Consider the following 21039-nt stretch of genomic DNA (forward strand, 5'->3'; position numbering starts at 1 on the left):
AAACGTACAAATTATTTGAGGCAATTACACCAAGGAGGCTTAACCGAAGTTGTAAATTACACAAATGGCTGAGAGAAGTGTAACTTAGGGTAACAAATGTTGGGGACAGTCGCCTTCTAATCAAGGGTCAACCATACACGTCGCAAAGTCGCCAACAACTACAACAATCAGTTGTGTTGTGGACTGCGGTTGCCATTTGCATTCAACTCTATTCTAGTTGACTTTTATACTTCTGAGTTAATAATTTATTCTCTGAGCTGTATTTAGATGTTAGAGTCTCAATTGCGTATCAGTGTACAGTCGGGGTAAGAAAAGGTTCATCACCTTAAGGTCTATTTTCGTGTGCTCAGTATGAGCAATAATCTGCTTTACCGATTGAGTATGACATATTGCGTCGCAATGTACACTATTTTGAACCTAGTTATCATACTATGTTAGTTTCATTTTATGTGCAGTTTTCTGTTTAATAATGCTTTAGTCTCAAAATGTACTAAGAGTTCACGATTTGATAAAGGAATGAATTTGAAAACTGACGAAGGTTTTCTTACTATGACTGTACAAACTGCCTAGATACTATATGAATGTTATAGGTTCGATTCTGATCTATTTCAATTGAATGTCAACAATAACCAATGAGTTTCTTGGCTGTTATCTTCGTGTTAGAATCAACATTCCGAGTGTGTGATTTCTAAAAATTAAATTCATCTTGTAAAATTAAGTTTTAAAATTGCATGCAGGGGTGATTTGGATAGAGCATATATTAATTTTAATTTTGAACTAGTGTACACTAGTTCACATAATAATTCCTTAAAAACTTGCATTGATTAATGTTTACACATGTAAAACAAAATGATGGCTCTCATAGATGTTTAAGAACCCATGTAAGTCTCTTAATAAACGGTTAATTGTGTCTTACTTAAAGCTAACTGATTTAACATTTAGTAAATAACGGTCTTGACATTTGAACTGTGAAGTCTCATTTAAGTCTCGTTGATGATGATCACGTCCTGATCGAATTCAGCAGCCAATCCCAAGGATTCCAACTACGCAGGTCATATTTTAGTGAATACGTATGTGCACAAACACAGGAAAACTCTTTATAGTATCATCTTATTCATATATTATTATTTGAAAGCACCTTACAAATATTACCTTTATTTCATCTACCTTATTATTGTGAATTATTTAATTTTATAACTCAATAAAGCCAGCACATTTCTCCAGCCTTACATACTAATTCAGACATGTTAAGCAATGAGTAAATATCATAAACGTAATTAAGTTATTTAAAATATTAACGACTGTCAAAGGGTTTTTGTGGTGATGTCGCTGCCCGCAAACTAAAGTGGTCCCATTGGCGCGGAGGGTGTGAAAATATGAATTTTGCATTACCCTACATCTAAAGTCCCCTTTCTATTTGAGCAAAATACAATACTACTAAATTCCGTTACTGTTTAGAATATTAATATTATCTATTTTTTATGGCACAGGATGGACGGACCACCGTGGTAAGTGGTTACCAACGCCCACAGAAATGACACTTTAAAAAATCCTTAGACCGCCAATGCTCCACCGATCTTGGGAACTAAGATGTTATGTCTCTCGTGGCTATAGTTACACTGGCTTACTTACTCTTCAAACCGGAACACATCAGTACTAAGTATTGTTGCTTGGCGGTAGATTATATGATGAGTCGGCTGTACCTACCCAGACGGACTAGGACAAAGCCCTACCACCAAGATTGTTTCTTTTATCGTTATAACCCAATGGTTAGAATATGTGAATCTTACCAATGATGCGGGTTCAAGCGTAAAAAGCGTAGCAAAATAAGCTGCAGTGCTTTTCCTTAAAAGGAGGAGGCCTTATCCTAGCAATGGAAGATTTATTTATTGTTTATACTACATTATTTATCGAGGAATGTAATATTATTATGGAGCGGACGCGACGAAGTCTGAGTCAGCGACTTATAATCGACGCGTCCGGTATTATTTATATCTACACCTTTTTATAAAAATAAGTGTATTTTATCAAAAAATATTACATATATTTTTTAACCTGTTGGGTTTTATTGAAAAATACGAAGTTGAACTAAGCCAATAATAATTTTAAACAAATTTTATGCATAAAAATCAACCAGCTTTTCATTCAGCATTTACGTCACTAGTGCTTATACGGATTTGAAGCTGTGATCTTCAGTTATGTACGAAGCTTTCTTTTTACTGCACATCTCGATCAATAATAATTTATTTGAAATACAAAATTTCTTGTTTATTTTAGTTGATGTTACATTGGTAGCGTGATTGTAATTCAATTAAATTATACTACAATGTAAAGTTTGTCTCGGAGGCATCTTCGACAGCCGTTACAAATATAATTAATGGCTGAAAACGTCTTTTACATGTGATGGGATATTAATTCCGATATAATGAAATTACTATTAATTTGTCGACATTTACAGATGAAAATCTTGAATAGAAGTTATATGTTTTTAATGAATATAAAAATCTTTATTGCCTAAAAAATATCAAATGTAAATTAATACTATTCGAAAATATTATTGAAAAATAAATATACAGTATGTCAAAAATTTTACGTATAATTAAAAGGTTTATTCATACTTTCATTTATAATTTTCATATTCACATCGTGAGAATTTTGGTTGATCAACTGTTAAATCGAAACCGAATTGACTATGTACAAAATCCAACCAAATAAAAAATTTGCTTTTTTACAATTTTGGCATTGATATTTTGTTCGTATCGAATTAAAAATATTCTATATTATAATTTTTATTGAAAAAAAATTACATATTTTATGTTAGAGTTAATTAAACGGTTGATTTAAAGCTTGTGGTTTTTGTAATTAAGCAAAGCACATTATAACTAAAATCGTAACATGTAAACGCGTACCGTGGTCGCTGCCTGCCAGCGATCGTGTGCGTGTCACGGAGCCTGAATAATGACGCTGGGTGACATTTAATTTAGAATACAAAAGGCTCTTTATGCTGTTTACCCTAATCTATTAATCCTTCCGCCCGTTTGGATAATATTGACAGCAACCTTTCAACTTTCCACAACTTAATTACATTAGCCAATTCTTCGGTTCGGTCAGCCTTTGTTTTTTGAACATGTTAACAAATAGATTTTTTACCCACATCACATACACTCTCGAAGGCGCTCACGTTAAACTATTATCGGATTGTACTAGTATGAGTGAGTTTTTTTGATTACAAGATGTCTTTGTGTGTTTGAGACGACTTTTGTTGACTCTACAATCCTTAGATTACTTTTGTTAAGTTTATTTTATTAAAATACCAATTAAATTTAACGCCCCACCTATTTGAGTGAATACATCTACAGTTTAATATGAATTCAAACATGATGTGGTTACAATTTACTTAAAACTAAACACTCTAACTAATCCTCATACAGTACACATCAATCTATCTCACTCTGTCATCAGTAATTTAACATTCGAGAGAGGAAGATAAAACATTTATCAACACGGCGCATTAAATCGATATACAATGTTTATTAGTGAGGCGATAAAATCGTTCAAATATACTCTCTATAATACTACGTTTGCAGAAAATTAATTTATGAGAATGAAAATCAAATTCTCTATTTGAATATTTTCCACCAGTTTTATTTACAATTCGCAATTGCTAATAACAAACGGGAAAAAAGATAGCCGGCGAAGTAAATATTTGATATTTGAAAAAACGAATATTAATGAATAAAACCGAACCCAGCCAAAATATATAAACTTATATTGTGATAATATTATAGGTAATGTAACATAATATATTGTAATTAAACAAATTAAACGATTAAACTGGAATTTATATGTATATAAAACAAAATTTGAGATGACCGTCTGTTCGTAAACTTCTACAAAGACTAGATACTTTAATATTATTCGGCGGACGAGTAATTGAAGTACACTCAAGTAAGTCATCTTTTTTATGGTTTTGGTGGCAAACGGGCAGGAGGCTCACCTGATGGAAAGTGACGATCACCGCCCATGGACGTCTGCAATACTGGGCGGCTAGCAGATGTGTTGCCGGCCTTTAAGCAGCTGATTCTACGTTTTCGTAACGGTGATGTGCCTTAAGAATGGATTTTACTAGATTTACGTTTTAATTTAAGCCTTGTATTCTTTGGTCTTTGATTTCGTCCAATTAAGTATAATTACAACATAACAAGATATCTGTCATTTATTTAAATAAATTAATATTTCAAATTTCAGCTTTCTACACTCCACAGTCCAAGACGTACGTTGATATTCGGTCAGGACAAACGATTTCATAAGTATTTATTTCCGTAAGACAAACGTGTCGCATTGAAAACGCAGTGAGATATACTTTTCACTGTCCGCGAGCAAAGTCGCGACGAGCAATAGTTGTAAGAATAAACGTGAAAAATAGTACGGCGCTAAATTCATTAACATGGCATTATAAAGAGAGCTCTCGAATATTCCCCGAATGTATTTTTAATCAGTATTTAAACGTTTAATTAAACCTGGTCGCGGGCTTTTATAGCAATATTGAAAGAGATTATATTTCCCGGAATGCGCCGCCATTATTGCTATTATATATCAGGAGCGCGGTTAATGCCTGGCGCCATTACCACTGACAATATTGAAATTTTGTATGGCCAGTGGAAACATGTATTTAAGAAAACTGTTATATATTTAACTCTATTTGAAATATAGACCTTTTCTTGTAAACAATGTTTAGTGGGCGTTTAGTGGAAAACTAATTTACCTACATACTTGTTAATATTAATCAATTAGATATTTGAAAGAAGCCGATGTATAACTAATCCCCTCCACGTCCTTTTAGCTATTAACATTATATATTATTTATTATTAACAAGTTTATTTCGAAAATTGTAAGTGTGCATTTAATGTCACTTGTTTTTTTTTAATAATGTTTATTATTTACTTTGGGGGTTTGCAAGCCCGTCTGGGACCTGTCACTCATCAGAAATTCTGCCGCTAAACAGCAATACTTGGTATTATTGTTCCGGTTTGAAGGGTAAGTGAGACCGTGTAACTGCAGGCAAAGGGGACATAACATCTAAGCTCCTAAGGTTGATGGCGAAGTGGTGCGATATAAAAAATGATTATTATCTCTTACACAAAAGAGCCGAGATGGGACAATGCGTGCATCTGAGCCGATGATTTCGGGTTCAAACCCAGGCACACCACTGAATTTTCATGTGCTTAATTTGTGTTTATAATTCATCTCGTGCTCGGCGGTGAAGGAAAACATCGTGAGGTAACCTGCATGTGTCCAATTTCAACGAAATTCTGCCACATGTGTGGAGAGGAGGCCTTAGCCCAGCAGTGGAAAATTTACAGGCTGCTAATGTGATGAAAAAAAATCTTACAGCGTCAATATCTATAGTTTGTGGTGACCACTTACCATGCTTTTGAGAAAACGTTCTTTAAAAGAAAAATTGTTTTTTTTTTTTCTAGTTTATTAGTATGCTATATCGCTTACGTACTTAATCGACGAAGATAATAGCTTCTTAATAAGTTACATATTTAAGTGTTATACATACATGATATAGTTATAAATAAAGCAAGTTTTAATATTAAATATTTAAATTATAATACTCTCAGTCGGCTCGGTTTTCTTAAAAAATAAGCTAGTTAGGTAAATCAACTTACGTTTCCTCGAGTAGCACTTCAGTAGACTGCCCTCGCGAACGTTGAAATTCTGCAAGGAAAGGAGATTTCTCTTAGAAAAATATTTAGTTTCTTGTGCTTTTTAAAATGAAAACAAAGAATTATTAAATATGAAATGTTATACAGACTAATAAAAACGTACTTGTTATTATATTATAAAGTCGATTATTATATTTATTTTAGAAATAAATAAAAAAACTGTCAAATAATTTGATACGAACTAGCGATAAATTAAAATTGATTTGACATATTGTCTGAACAAACTTTAAATTTAAGAACCGAGATGGCCCAGTGGATAGAATACGTGCATCTTAACCGATGATTTCGGGTTCAAGCCCAGGCAAGCAACATCGTGAGGAAACCTGCATTTAAACGAAATTCTGTCGTATGTGTATCCACCAACTCGCATCGGAGCAGCGTGGTGGAATCTGCTCCAAAACCTTTTCCTCAACGGGAGAGGATGCTTTAGCCCAGCTGTGGGAAATTTATAGGCTGTTAATGTTAACTTGAAATAATAATTGAATCAACAAATATCACAACACACAAACACAAAAAAACACAAATCGTCATCTTTTATTTGAAGTTCATTAAAATTTTTTATAATTGTATTCTTTCTAAAAATTTTCCTGAGACACAAATACTGGTCAACTACAATGGAATCGTGTGAATCTGCTTTTAAACATGCAATAAAAATTCTTAAGTAAGGATGCCAAGGTCAGTCAAAGTCACTATTAAAAACTATCGGACAGTAATATCTTCATGTAAAGATATATTATATAGGCCTTATCTATTATTTCATCGAGTCTCCTTCAGCTTAACGTACATAAGAGGGTTGTTCCAAGAAAATTAATCTAATGATTCGTGTGACTGAACTGTGGAGGGTGCCTACCTACATTGGATGTTCATTCAACCCCGTTTCAAATTGACGAGGCATTTATTTTTCAGCTTGATCTACTTGTGACGTCGATAGTAGGGTTGATATTACTTTATTCTTAATAGAATATGACTCGAACTTCGTTGGAAAAGTTGGTAATGTTTAATTATAAAACTTTTTCTGTTCTTGTCTGTCTTATTTAAATAATAAATATTATTTTTTTGTAAAGACTAATCATAATACAAATTATGCATGGCGAAATGCTAACACCATTTCTTTGTTGAATCGCAATTTCGATTCTCAAAGCGAAAAATGAACTAGCCCTCTTGGCGCCAGTGGAGGCACCAAGGGGGGTGTCATGGAAAAGTTTTTGCTCTATTAAACCAAGGACCAAGGGTATTAAATGTAAATTTTAAAATGGATTAATGTTAATTTATTTCTATATGGTAAATTTTTACATGATGACCTTAATTAAAGTTTTAATCAAAGTTTTGTTATTTTGATCAATTCCTCTGGATATACTCTGGAACAGATTGCGGTGATATGATTGAAGTCGCCTTTGAGTTAAAGCATGATGGGAGCAATAGGTCCGTAGGGGCTTGTTCGGCAAGCGCAGTGTCACAACTCGCAGAACCGAATAATTCATGAGAGGCAAGAGGGCGGCTTCGGAGGTGTTACTAGCCGTTTTGTAACCGACGGTCTCGTACAGCGAAACGTTCAAGAATGTATGATTTCTAACCTTTACAGCCTATAATTTAAAAGCTATATTGCAATAGCTAAATTTTCAAATGTCGCTCGTTGTACGAATCGACTCATTGTGCTATTATTATGCAAAGACGACCACCGATCGACGAAATGTTTTCTCGCGAATGCTGAACTACATTTCGTTTTGTTAAAAGGTTATTAGAATGTAGGTCTCTGTGTAATATCCCAAGGTTAGACAGGTGTGTTTGGGAATTTGGTTATGTCACAGTATGTACTTGGTGGTAGGGCTTTGGGCAAGCCTGTCTGGATCGATATCACCCACTCATCAGATATTCTATCGCAAAACAGCAAGTAGTGCTACTTAGTAAGGATGATTGAAAGTGTAACTACAGGTACAAGGGAGATAAAATTTCGTTTCCCAAGATTAGTGGTGCTGGTGCTGTAGTATTGGTTATGTAAGAAATGTTTGTAATTTCATACGGCGTTAATCAAATGGCAATTTTCCCGTCCGTTTGCGTATCACAAAAAAGGTATATTTCAAACATATCTTTTATATCACAATAATCATCCAAAATTAAAATATACTTTACTAAAGGCATCTTACAAAAAGACAAGTAAAGTTAATGCTTGCAATTTAATGAACTTTGTTACTTTTTAAATAGTTTTCAGCGAAGAAAACAATATTAAATCTTACCAATAAGAAAAAAATTTAAATTAAAGATCAAAGATTTGTTCGTGGAGAATTTATTTTATGAACAAAATAAAACACTTGGAAGTCCATACGCTCTATGAATTCATAATTTCATTTATAGTTCAGATCTAAATTAATTTTAATGCAATACTTTTGACATAATTTTTGGATAGAAGAAAACCATACAATAAAAAACTATATAGTTTACTAATAAGGCCAAATAAAGATATACTGTGTACGTATATATGTGACATTGATGTGCAATTCATTGTAAACAATTAAATAGATATTTTCTCAAGAAAACCTTGTTATTTTAAAGAGTCGTCCCACACCTTGTGAAACTGAAGAATTGCCTTCCATTTCGAGTTAGGTGATAAATTTAAGCCCAGACAGGCCAGTTGTGAGAAAATGCCGACCCATATCAAACGGTCTCAGGTGTAAATTCAGGCAAGCACTAACTTTTCCGAATAAGCATTTAATATATTTGTATTCCATTCATTAATTTTTAGCAAGACGATTTTATCATAGCGCGTATTGATATCGATACATTTCGAGATTTTTTTTTGAAAGATAATTAATTTTAAATTAATTTATTTTATATGAAATAAAATAAATTAAGTAAATGGACCACTTGATCGTTAGTGGTCACCACCGTTAGCCCCGTAAGATTGAACCATTTCTTACATTGTCAATACGTCGTACACCACCCGACTCACCCTTCAAACCAAAACAGAAAAATACCAAGTATTGCTGCTTGCCGGTACAATACAATATGAAGAGTGGGTGGAGCCCATCAAGGCGGGCTTAAAATATAAAAAGGCAAAGACATAATTAAAATTTATATGAAATTATTTAAACACAAAACTTTATAAAATAGATACAAGAGTGTATTCAATGAATCAACTTTAATTTCCCTCGGCAGTAGGAAATAAAGTTCATTATAATATATCATTAATATTGCACTAGTGTGGATTAACAGGAGTCGCGTGTACGTCGCGTATTAAAATAAAGAAATAGATCACACCACGAGGGAGTTTATAATCTATTATCGTAATAACTATGCAAGTATTCCATTGTTGTGTTCAAAGTATTTAGAGGAGTAACTTTTTAATTCGTTTAGATAATGCTATTTGGCCGTAAAATATATTTTACTGTTGATACAGTCTCGGCACGTGCTTTTTTTCCTCTTGAGGAGAAAATTTTGAATTTATTACACCACACTGTTCTAATACAGGTTGGTGGATACATAATATTTAACAGAATTTTATGAGACACTTACAGGTCCTCAAGATGTTGTTCTTCACCGCTGAGCACAAGATATTGATTGGATTTAATGGTACTAGCTCAGGTTTGAACCTGTAATCCATACCTTTTGAGCTATATCAACACAATTTTATTATTTGATATATACATAACAAAAATATACCGTTACGTTTAATACACTCTCGATATCGAAGGTCGAAATTATTAACAATTAAACAATTAAAAACTAACGAGAAACTTTAATTACTGTCTGATACGTTTTACAAATTGCTTTTTATTGCTTGTTATTTCTTCGGTAATATCGTTAAGTCTGTAGCGGAATAAGCGAATCTATTTAGTAATTAATATTATCGCGGGTTCATATCCGTCTGAATACCATTGAACTATCATAGTGTTTTTTTTTAATTGATAGTTTATAAAATATATAAAAATAAAAAGTACAGTAATAATGTTGTCTTAGATTTTCGCGATTATTACACATTGAAATAAAACTAGTTTTTTAACGGATTTAATCGCGTATATTAATTATTTTATTTTAACATCCCGACGTTTACAAACTGCGGGAGTATATAAACTCGAATGTGAGTGTGGTTTATCTTACATAGGTCAAACAAAGAGAAGCATCGGTACTAGGGTCAAGGAACATATAGGAGATGTCAAAAATAAGGCGTTCTTCAAAGTCTGCAGTCTGTGAACATGCTCTGGATAAACCCAACCATTTTATTCGATTTGATAAACCACAGATCCTCGCTAGAGAACACAGATTCATTCCTAGAATGATACGTGAGGCTATTGAAATTCAAAAACATCCGAACTTCAATAGAGAAGATGGTTGGAGACTTTCTAACACTTGGGATCCACTTATTAAAAATTTTAAATCCCAAATCCAACAGACTGCAAGACCTAAAGATACAGTTAGTGCCTTCTGCGTGCAACCGGAACGCTACTCAAGATACCAATTAAGAAATCGTTGGCGGTAGTTGTAAATAATATTTCTTTTTAATTCGAACAGACAAATGTCACCTTAGTCTGCCCGTGACCACGAACACTGCAAAGTGCTCGAAACGTCGGGATGTTAAAATAAAATAATTAATATACGCGATTAAATCCGTTAAAAAACTAGTTTTATTTCAAGTACAGTAATGGTCCGTAAATGGGCCAATTTACGTTCTTCTTTTAAGGAGCTTATTCCATCAATTTCCTCCAAAGTGTATTTGTACATACGCAACAAGAAGAATAAAAGCATATCAACAACAATTTATCATATCAACATCAAACTGTCGCGATATCAATGGTCGAGAACTTGAATATATTCACTATGTATTCGCGAAAACAAGTCATTTTAAATTTCGAATATCTTGTTATCAGAACTTTGAAAGTAAAATGAAAAAATATGGGAGTAGTTAATTGAAATAGTCTTGTATTATCAATAAAGATACTAAGCAGGATCTGTTCGTGGCGCACATTATAGCAATTATTAGCAAATGCAGCATGTCATACATTGCATAATAGTCATTAGAATCTTTTAATCTCTTAATTATAACAAAGTATGGCGTACATACAGGCCATTAAGAATTTCTTAACAAAACTTCAGAGGATGTCTCGTAATTCAATTGTTATTTTTGTGAGGGTAATACGTGTACGAAATTAAATTTCTGAATACCGATCCTATATGTTCGTTATTAATTAAGGATGTCGTGTTAATCGTCTGGAAGATTAATGATGACACGCGCTTTTCGTGGCTTCGGTGATATTGAGCCAATTCGTTATTTAAATTTTAGCGATGCTCAAAATGTAGTGTAAATAAACATAATATACCTCGATTACATTGAATGAAAATAGACCTCAGGTACGGAATTTCGTACCTACCGAGAAGAAGGGGTAGGAATATATGTATTATTCTTCATCAATTGTATTAAATATAATGATATCAACTAATTATTCAATATATCAAATGTGCCATATTTATATAACTTAACATAATATATTATATCGCTTTATTCAAATTAGTTTGCCGTCTTCAATTAATGTATAGATTCAGTGCCGTGTTACTTATGAGTTATTTGTATGGCGTCAACGTCGTGTAATGTTAAGCATAAATAATTACATTACTTCGATCGAACACCTGATATGAAAATACATAATTCAATACGATTATTTCACTATTACATTACAAAGCCTGTATATCGATTTTTGATGAAAATTAAACCAAAATTACTCATTTAGCTAAAGTCTCTCCTAAAGGTTTTAACGGAAATGTGTATTTGGTAGAAGTTTGAAGTCTGATTTTAACGATACCATTCTCATTTAAAGGTATTGCATTGTATGCGAGATATTTAAAACATACAATCTATCTAGCTAGTTTAATAATTAATATATCACTTGAGCTTTGCAGTAAATGAAGAAATAAACTTGCTATAATGTTTGGGGCTGTTGCGATTCGAAATTTTCGACAAATTTTCTGCGTTTATTTTTTTAATGATTGCGATTTATCTGAAGAATATCGTTTTGTCTTAAAATGCCAAAAGGATTTTATTTGAAAGGATTACTAATTTAAAAATGCCATACAATATTATTAAGCAGATATCATCACGCTAGGAGCACAATTGGTTATAAAATAATATATATTATACTTTTGGGCTTGACATAACACATTAACAGAGTCCAATTTTTGAAGATATATTAATTAATATTATCCTATAAATGCTTATATCATGGATCAGTAGAAGTAATATTTGCAGCCTCCATAATGAGGTTCGTAATTTCCTTTCTTTCCGTCGTGAATAATTTGTATCCGTTGGTGGAAGTGGGATATAAGGGCGCTGCTCCAATCAAGTGATAAGTTGATACAAATTATTATTGATGTTTATCGTCCGAGGGTGACAAAATACCCGTGTAACAACCATGCCGTCTCTCCCGTCAGCCGTCGAAAATTTTTCATCCATTAAATTCGGGGACTTTGTCAAATTGATATTTATTACGACCATCGTTTTTCGGCATATTTTTTGCTTACGATTAATATTTGATTGGAAATATTTCAACATTTATGATTAACATTATTTATGTTGAAAATGAACAATTTGATAGATTATGTATAATTAATATGACGCTGATAAATAAATTTCATATAAATTGTTTTGTTTTTATTTTAATTTGTTTTTTTTTATAAATCAAATTACTTAATTAATTAGTGTTTATGTATACTTAACTATTTAAAAATGGGATGTTCACAGAATATATCGGATTAGAGAGAGAGAAAGTGAGCTGGACCTGTAGTGCTCAGCAGCAGACTATTTATCTTCATTTTCTTGCCTTCTAACAATATTAACCCCTTTTTAATACCTTCCATAACATTCTAAATATGTCAAGAATATCAAATAAATAAGACAGTTCATTGAAATTAAGGTTATGTCAATCGGGTTAGACTTTTATGTTAAGTGTTTGACGTGTACCTCTGTCCATTAAACTGAAGGATTTTTCAACTAGTCGTATTAATAGCCTTTCCGATTGTTATTGAGCATTAAATGATCACCACGCCTTTATTTACGTTCGAAGTTATTACAACAGTCATAATGAGTTATATTTGACAAACGTCCAGTTCGTTAGCGAACCAACCTCCGTCGAAGGTCTTGGTTCGATTCCAATTAAACAAATAAGTTATACAAAATACTATAACAGAGCACGTTAAAAAAATACATAATATGATGCATGAACGTTAGGTTCTTGAATTATATTTTGAATTTTTTTTCTATATATCTCATAAAATGTAATAAGTATAATACGCTGGTATTATTTCTTTTTCAACTTAATATCCATTGAGAAAAAATGTCAGACATGACGACAGGCGTACAGGCACAGAGGTGATTACGTACGTGTTCTGTTTCCGCAATTTTAAAAGAAAAAGTACGGAAAATATTACCAAATTATATACGTATAAAACAGATGCGAAAATTAATTTCTTTTAATTTTCTTTCTTCTATTAATCGCATTTTCACATACATCGATCGTGCCTTTGGTGTTCTTTTTCTATAACCTAGATTTACGTACATGTACATGTTTTAATTACCAGAGAGGATTACTGCCTATTCAATATCAGTTTTTTTTCTAATTTCCAGGTTTTGGAACGAAGTTCTTTTACGCGACAATAGAGTGAAGTGGATTAAAACGTCACGTAAGGAAAAAACGTTATGACGTCCAGGCGATCTTTTTCTCTCTTCCTCTTTCGTTTTATATGATATGGATAATGGATTTAAGGTTATTTTTTGTTATTATTTTAATTCCACGGTATTTTTCGTAACAATTTTGTCATTGTCATTTGATTGTTCTGTATAGCGTCATCTATCAACATCTAATCAACATTTGTTCCAACCAGGTGTCTCACGGCACCTCTTTTTAATAAATCAATAACAATACAATGGTTATCAACAGCAACCAACCGAAAAACAAGAATGGTCAAAAGCATAGGAAGAAAGGTACTAAATCTTTTTTGGTTTTGTCTTTACTAATGGATAAGCGAAATGACTTCCATGTGGCGTGTCAATTGTGTTTGATCGCGTACTGAGTTGCAGTGACCTGAATAACAAAACAATTAACCATCAGAGGGTCATAGATTGACACTGAACTCAAAATGTCCACTGATAAATTCACCAATCGATTAAATGTCGAACCATTGTCTAATATTCATAACAACTAGACACTTTTATTGTTTCGATATGATCGATTCACGAGGGCCATTGTTAAATATCAGCACTACGAAGGTGAAAAGAAAACAAACATTGTAAATTCAAGGCGATACGCCGTGACATTTGCAAAGAGTATCTACATTTGAATGCGAAACGAAATATCTTAGATCGAACGTAAACTCGAGATCATTATCTGACAATGGACCAAATCAATAACATCTAGCGTCCCATTGAAACGTCTTTATAGATTGAATTCATACGTCTGTTTACGTTACTGCAAATATTTCACGGTGACCGTTTCATAGTCACGACTTTACCGTGAAAATTTTATGCAAATTGTACCATTTTTTTTCGAACTATTTTTGTATTTGAATTATTCGAAGGTTGTCCCTTAAATGGTCAGGATAAATGTTATGCCTTTAAAGGTGTACAGTGCCTTTTTGTTTTGTAATGGTGTTCTTAGAGCTGTTTACGTAAGTGTAAATAACATTTAAGATTTCTACTATTTGTAATACGGTTGAATAAATCAGGCGATTTGAAGAATTCGTTAGTCCAGTCAAACGGGGACACTATTTACGTTCACTAATTCATTCACTATATTACACTCGTGTGCCTCGGAAAGCTCCGATGGATCCAGATTATCGTATCTAACATCTAATTAAGACAGTAAGAATAGCAAATGAAAATTTGTTAGGTAAAGTTAAGTTGTTTTGTTTTCATTATCATAATTCCATAAAACGATACGTAATCGCAAATCCCATTTACCATCGATTTTGAAGTCTAAATTATTGTTGGAAGTTCATAATTTTAAACATATGGTTAGTAGGTCATGACTAAATTATATGGATATTATGGGATGCAGTGCTATATATTGGCGAGTCTCGACAAAATGCCTATAAAAACCTACTTGGAAGAACACATACATAAATACTCAAAAGGTACTCGGTCAAACGGTGTCAAAGACATTACTCTTAAACACTATATTTGCAGTTTGAATTATCTGTATTATAACTATTATATTCTATTTTTAAATATATGTCAAGGAAATATGAATTAATAATATTTGTTTAAATGAATAGATTTGAAATTAATTGCAGCCCGAAATTGTTCACGAAGTTATTATTTAGTTGAAATTGTTTATCAATGTCACTCCGTGTGTATTTATATTGTTTAATAATGAAGACTTTGTTTGTTTAAAAGCGTCAATCTAAGAACCTATGGAACAATCGGAATTTTTCCAATCGTAGATAATATTTGCTATCATGGATTTTAAATGCGCTAATAAATAAAATAAAATAATATTTCAATCGCGAATTATAATTTAATTGTCGCATTAACATTAAATAGTAGCACGTACAGTACAGTGCAACATATTTAGTTGTAATTCTTATCATTAATTTTTATTATTTATCCTATTTTTTCTTAATATATCAATGTAATTAATTTTCTATTTAAAACAAGAAACCTTGCATACCAATATTATGAAAAGTCTTTGGAAAAGCGCTGATGTCTGAAATACATTTTATTAATCTAGTTCAGAAACAGGAGCCATATTTATATTTGTTAGATTAAGTTTTATGTCGCTACTGTTCATTTGTTAAAGGTGACATAAAACAGTTTTAGTTAGAACACCATATTGATAAACATATTAGAGTTTAAATCCTTACTAATGCTATGAATATGGAATTGTATGTTACCTTATGTGTTTTTCCCTTATTGACGCAAGGAGGCGAGGTATCTTAGATATAGTTTATGGATTTTAGATTGTCATAAACAAAGACATCATTTTTTATTTAAAATAGTTAGGTAGAATTGCAAATTGGAAGAAAAATTATTTTTTAAATATTTATTTAAAAAAAAATATATAGTCGGTTATATTGCCCATGTGCAACCAATCTTGGGAACTAAAATGTTATGTCCCTTGAACTTGTAGTTATAATGATACTATTCATATCATCCTGAAGGCACAAGGACGCGAATAAATACTATTATCAATGATATAATTTTTAATATATTTCCATGTAAAAGTTCGTAAAACCGTTAATTGCGGCGCAATCGAGTATCCATTATAGAATTACTGAGTTATGTAACTTAGAACCTTGAGACTTGACCGTAGTCGTGAGCGCGTTGACCAGGCGTGGTCCAAGTACGAGAGAGAGCGGTACCCAACCAGTTTGTCATAAACGTTCACCAATAAATCTAAAACGTTCCTTTCACTGTTCATTAGTTGACATTCAAGGACATAATTGCAGTAAAATATGTTTTATAACGTATATATAAATTATAAACAGTGTAATGATTACTATACAAACCTGAACGTCAAAACTATTTTTAATAATTATCACTTCTTTATCGCATTCTTGTTACTTCCTTATTGCTATTCTCTATTTAAACATTTTATAAAAGATAATTGTTGTTTTTTTATTTTTTATTAGACAAGATAATATAATCTGTGGTATAAAATGTAATTATATATTTTTTAAACACGAACGCTTCTCTTTGTACCAATCGGTAAAAAGTGAGCTTTGAGTCATAATTCGAGAGCATGCAGACAATATTATAATGAAATGTCACAGATTATAACATGTCATGCGCGGCGACTAATGGCCTATCACACCGACTTTTAAGGCAATCATTAGATACTTTTCACACATTTTTGACCACTTGAGTTTATTAAGTTCAACATTGACGCTATTTATAATATAGAATATGAATTGGATTATTTATTTACACTCTTTCTTATTACTGGTTTAGTAGTTAGGACGAGTGCATCTTAACTGATGATTGTGTGGTTAAACCCAGGTAAAAACTACTGAATTTTCATGTGCTTATTAGGTGTTTGTAATTCATCTCTACTTGGTGGTAAAGGAAAACATCGCTAGGAAACCTGCATGTGTCTAATTTCTATGAAATTCTGCAACATGTATATCCAGCAACCCGCATTGAAGTAGCGTGGTGTAATAAGCTCCAAACATTCTCGTCAATAGGGAGGGCTGAGCCCAGCAGTGGAACATTTAAAGGCTGTTACTTATTGTTATTCTTTTCTTGTAGATCTCCTTCACACAATTTGGTATTAACGGTTATTACCGATTTCTCATAGACTACCTTTAGGTTAGAATATCCGATATAATATTATAAATGTGAAAGTGAGTTTATTTGTTACGCTTTGACGTCTATAATATTTAAGTGATATTCATCATTGATTCCATACACAACCTAACACCTCCCCATACAAGCGGGAAACTGCGGGCGGAAGCAAGTTTTAAAATAACATTGGGTAGGTATATTATGTATAATATAATATATATATAAAAATACAGATAGAGAATAATGTTCCTCATCTAAGGATTGATTGAGAATTTCAATAGTATTTTAAATACTTCAATTCATCGAAAGATTTAAGAGAACACTAGTAATCGATTGGCAACTGTGTCCTAAACGTAAACGATTAATTAACAAAATAAATTACCGTATTAGGTAAATGAGCATCCACCTTTAACAATTATTTTATTATTAGTGGCAAACGACTGTTAAGAGAAACTCGATCGTGATATGTCAGAAAGTAATACGCGACATTTACTAAAATAATTATAATATTTATATCATATCATATCATCTCTCATTTGATGTATTGTGTTTTGTTCCAAAAAAGGCAAATAATACTTTTAGCAGAACTTCTCCGTTGTAAAATGTTTAATTATGATTATATCAATAAACTGTCGCAAATTACATTTTGAAATATCACAATTGTGTTCCTTCATTTGTTTAGAATAGTTCTATGTTATAAAAAAATATAATTTATTTTCAAAAAAAAAAAATTAAGTCACTTCAAATATTTTGATATATTATTGTTTTTATTTTTAGTAATTTTTTTTAGTGCTTAGATTTCTGCATTTTATGTTTGTTGTGTACATTTAATTTATTACCTTTTAACAATGAGTTAATTTTTTATAATGCAACGAATAAATAATTTCCTTTTATAATTATTTTAATTACAAACGTTTAATAAAAGCTTAAATATATTTGTTATTCTTTGAGGGTTCCTGTAGCTTAAATATCTTTAACAATTTCATAGAAATAAAAACGCATAATTAGAATGACATCATTGGCTAAATTACAAGAGGAACTGTTGTAACTATACATTATAATATCAATAATGTACCAATTTTGTATCATTATTTCATATAGGAAGTTAAATAATGAGACGTTAGTCTCAGTATTTTAGCAGCATATATTTTTACATCATTATGTATTTGTAGACTAATGTAATTCCACGATAAATATGATTTAATTGATACGTGTTTTATTGAATATATATATATATTATTAGCTGTCTGTTACGACCTTGTACGAGTGAAGTAAAAAAGCAGACCAATTTGCTATAGGGTATAGACCGGTAGGGTTCTAATCTAAACATTTAAATAAAAAAAAAAACATCAAATTCAGTCGAGCCGTTAAGAAGGAGTTCAGTGACGTACAGAATAATTATATATACAGGTAATTTTATTTATGATTTTTAACGAAATATTTTTGGTACATTCTTGATATTATAACGTATAGTTACAGCAGTTCCTCTTTTAAATTATCCAATGATGTCATTCTAATTATGCGTGTTTATTTCTATGATATTGTTAAAGATATTTAAGCGGCAGGAACCCTGAAATTTCACCTTATTACAGTTATTTCATTCATTCGTTCAGACGTTCAGTTTCAATAAAGATTTGAATATACTAAGTAAAATGTAACCACCACCAAAAATGAAAAATAAACTATTATTAAATAACGCCACAATTATTATAAAGGTTAATATATAAAATTTATATCGATATACATTTGTCGAAACTGACAACTAAAAAATATATCCTACAAGCTTGTATTTTATTTATATGAACAATTGTATATTTGTACAATGTTTATATTTAAATTGTTTTTTTTTATGACATTGCGAATAATTGAATTACGTGTTCTTTTTTTTTTACAATATCCGTCAACAAACGGATACTTTTTTAATCAATTTAGCTTTTGTTGAAGTATCTGTCGTTGAAAACTTTTGTTGTTTTCACACCAGGACTTAAATCTATAATAGTTTTATTTCGCAATTTTTTAGTTCACTTCATGAAATAACATACAAAAGGTTCTTTGTATTGTACTAGGCATTATATATGTATTATTATATATTATTTAAAATATTTACTACAAATAAGCACAAATATGCGTCCTCCTTTAAATAACTCAGTTGATATATCTAAAATATTTACTTAACAGTTTGATTTATACAATTTGATTTATAGTTATACTCAATGCCAAAGATATCCTCAAAAATAAATTAATCCAACTAAAAACAACCTCCTCTTTAGAAGTAAAAAAGTGAATATCACAAATATTGTAAGCATTAATCTAAATTAATAAACTCCATTATCCACAGTTACGTATTTAACTCCAAGCCAATATTACACAAAATGTTTGCTAAACTGGTTTTTGGCAATCATAATCCATCGCGACCAGAAGTCAGAATTTTGACATTGCCGAAGTAGGTCGATGCGTGAAGTATTACGCTGCGTCTACTCATTTTAGTTGGAAATAATTTCAATTTTAGTCAAAGTAAAACTTTTATGAATAAATTGTATTAAAGGTTGGAATACGCTTTTAGTTTAACATATAATAATAGTAATATATTAAGTAAACATTTCGATCACAGAGTACAAATATATAATTAGTGGTATGCAAGGTGTGCTCATTGAATCCATGATGATTTGTGACCTAAAAGAGTTACGATTCACGATTTTTGGTTTGACCTTTTTACGTAGATAAACGTACTTACTTATATATATTTTTGGAATGCAATTAAATTTTTCAGATATACTCTTTTCATTATAGAATGATGCCGACGAATCACAGTTGCATACGTTTATACATACACCACGTGTAATGTACTTGCTGGTGTATATCCAACGCAAGTTTCAAATAGAAATTTTATTTATGTTTTCATGAAGCTTGAGAGCTGAGGTTCAATTCAATACACTCGAGGATAGGGATACATTTATTATGTTTGCGTTATTTCTGTGTTTACAATGTTGTTTGAACGTTGGTAGATATTATGATTACTATGTATATAAAGCCTCATCGCTGGGTTTTTTTATGTTATAGGTGGCAAGTAGGAGGCTCACCTGATACAAAGTGACTACCAACGCTCATAGACATCTGCAACACTAGGGGGCTTCCAGGTGCCTTGCCGGCCTTTAAGATATGTGTAAGCTCTTTCCTTGAAGGTTCTCAAGTCGTATCGATTCAGAGTGACCTTTAATTTAAGTTTGGATTTTTTCCTGCTTGACATTGACTTGGGTTTGTGTCTATAGCAGGGTTCCTAGGAAATGCTTTTGTTGGTGGATTGCTTGAGATGGATGTGGCTTGGACAGTACCCCTCACGATACAGTAAGATGAACTTAAGCTTGGATATGTATATGGACAATGATAGATGAAGATGCTCTGTTTTACTCCGTCAGAATCAGAAATCTTTTCAGCCAATTGTATTTATATACATTTTATATTTTCTTAAAGCTAAATTAAAACATGACTGGTGTTTATACCGGCTAAGAAACTAAATTTTTACTATAATTATCATAGTAAAATTATCTTTCATCATAAAGATATATTTACGTGTCTATACAAAATAAAATCCGTAATATATATTATATGCATTACCCAGTAAATTAAGGGGCCTTATAACTTTAACTGTTCTATTGTTAACCTACAGTACTATTCTCAACACCCTTAATGTTTAGATCAATTCGATAAATAGCTATGTTTATTATACGCTTTGAATTATCTGAAAACAAGGCGGGAATGCCTAACGAGATCTAGGTCATCTATGTTCCGTATTCAAACGAAATTATTTAAATATCAACTCTATGGTTCTAGTTTTAAGGATGCAATCCATGTTTCCAATGTTTTATAGGATGTTTCTTTGCCTTGTAAGCAATCAGATAATATGGATACAGACAACCGTACTATTAACGTTACGCTGACTCCGAGTCGCTCGACTAAAACTAATTTAATTAGCATGTGTTATGTGTTAAAAGTATCTTGTATCTATTGTTTGACTCGCTGATCTAGATGTTAGCTTATAAAGC

The 21039-nt window shown here is 31.6% G+C and overlaps 1 protein-coding gene across 2 annotated transcripts in view; it reads right to left on the reverse strand.

Moving 5' to 3' along the window:
• The window catches only part of LOC125078018, a 144729-nt gene that overhangs the window by 59184 nt on the left and 64506 nt on the right, over positions 1–21039 (reverse strand). For both annotated transcript variants that reach the window (XM_047690164.1, XM_047690165.1), the window contains exon 3: positions 5677–5725. The gene's annotated coding sequence lies outside the window, so the exon portion shown is untranslated. The remainder of the gene's footprint in view (positions 1–5676; positions 5726–21039) is intronic.

Source organism: Vanessa atalanta, chromosome 4 (genome assembly GCF_905147765.1).
Source record: "Vanessa atalanta chromosome 4, ilVanAtal1.2, whole genome shotgun sequence".
Lineage (NCBI taxonomy): Eukaryota > Metazoa > Arthropoda > Insecta > Lepidoptera > Nymphalidae > Vanessa > Vanessa atalanta.